Raw genomic sequence first — 1602 nt, 5'->3', positions numbered from 1 at the left:
CTTTTACCCTCACTGCAACCTTAGATAGGAAGTACTCTTAGTAGTCCTAATTCATAGGTGAAGAGTACCAAGCTTAGGTACTCTTCAAGAAATAGCCAGGTACCTAGTTTAGGACCACCTGAGAGCAAGGAACTCTGTTGCTCATTCATTACCTGTGGCATAGACACTCTGAGCGAATGCCATGTACAACTTATTCCCAGTAGCGGTGAATTTGACTAGCAAAATAAAATAATGTCCAGTTAAAAGCACTGCATCACATACTTCTTCAGTGGGAGGAAACCTTACGGGTGTTAATAAAGGAAAAGAGAATATAGTTAGAGCTAGAAAAAAGAAGGCTGCCATCCCATCCCATTGCCTGTCGTGTGAATCATCCATGTGGATCACTGATGCGACTCGAGGTCACGGAAGGGACCCGGCGGGACTGCACTCACATGGGGGATGAGGCGGCAGGAGCGGACCGAGTCGCTGAGGCCCATCCACTGCTGGTGGTCGGCATAGTCGCCGCGGCGCAGGAAGTACTGGAGGCCCGAGTAGTTGGGCAGCTCATAGAGCATCCAGCAGCCGCTGTCCACGCGCACGGAGTTGCAGCGGCTCAAGTAGGGCTGCAGGGTGGGGTGGTCGCTGCTGCATTCGTAGTGGCGGCCCTGGAAGCCCGGTCCTCGTAGAGGGTGATCTGCAAGGCAAGGCGAGGGCTCACAGGCCTGCCCCTGTCCCAGTCTCCGGCCCCCGCCATGCGCGGAGCTCCTGGGGCCCCGGCGCGGGCTGAGCTCACCTTCCCCTTGGCTGGCTGGGCTGAGCGGGTGGGGCGGCATTGTCGGGTGTTGTCGTTTGAAGATGAATTAAGGGATCATTGGTTTATTTTTAAAAATCATTAATGATTAATAATTATTCATGATGCTTTTTAAATTTCAACTTTACTTTTGATCTAATGTATGTAGCTTTTTGTGGAACAGATCCCTTTTTAAGTAAAACTTTCCATACGCCTGAAAATAAATAGCATGTCTATCTATATATATAGACAGATATATATGTAAATATATAATATATATTAATTATATATAATATATAGCGCATACATTAACAAATCATGGAGAAAATTTTTTTCTTTTTTTTGTATCAACAAAAGAAGATAAATAGTATAAGATACATTAGGCACAAATCTTACTAGGAATATAATTATAAAATCTATATTTATCCTCTCCTCCCTAAAGGCTCTACTGAAGCACTTAAGCTTTTCCTCTAAGCTCTAGGGGTAGGGGGGGTGGGATCCAAAAATAGTCATAGAAAATAATGCAAAGTAAAATGAAGAATTGAACTGCTGTCAAATAAAGAATGCGTTACTAAGTATGTTGGTGAAGAAAATGAAATACTTGAATCACCAGAGTCTCAAAAGTACTTTCTCCTAAAGGCTCGTAGCATGCTTTCCCAAAAGGATTTGGAAAAACCTACTTCTTCCAACTGCTTTATTTTTTGAACCATTTGATCAATGTTGAAACTATTCCCAAGACAAAATTTAAGTAATGAATTTCCTAATGACTGGATTACTTCCTGAAGTATGTTTTTAAGCCATTCTGAGGACAAAATATTTAAAGCCATTATCTT

At 42.9% G+C, this 1602-nt stretch overlaps 1 pseudogene; it reads right to left on the bottom strand.

Moving 5' to 3' along the window:
* Positions 1-351: 351 nt before the first annotated feature.
* On the bottom strand, positions 352-733 carry LOC116269227 (annotated as a pseudogene).
* Between the last annotated feature and the right edge of the window lie 869 nt (positions 734-1602).

The sequence above is a fragment of the Papio anubis genome, chromosome 10 (genome assembly GCF_008728515.1).
Source record: "Papio anubis isolate 15944 chromosome 10, Panubis1.0, whole genome shotgun sequence".
Lineage (NCBI taxonomy): Eukaryota > Metazoa > Chordata > Mammalia > Primates > Cercopithecidae > Papio > Papio anubis.
This window is presented reverse-complemented; position numbering and strand designations above follow the sequence as displayed.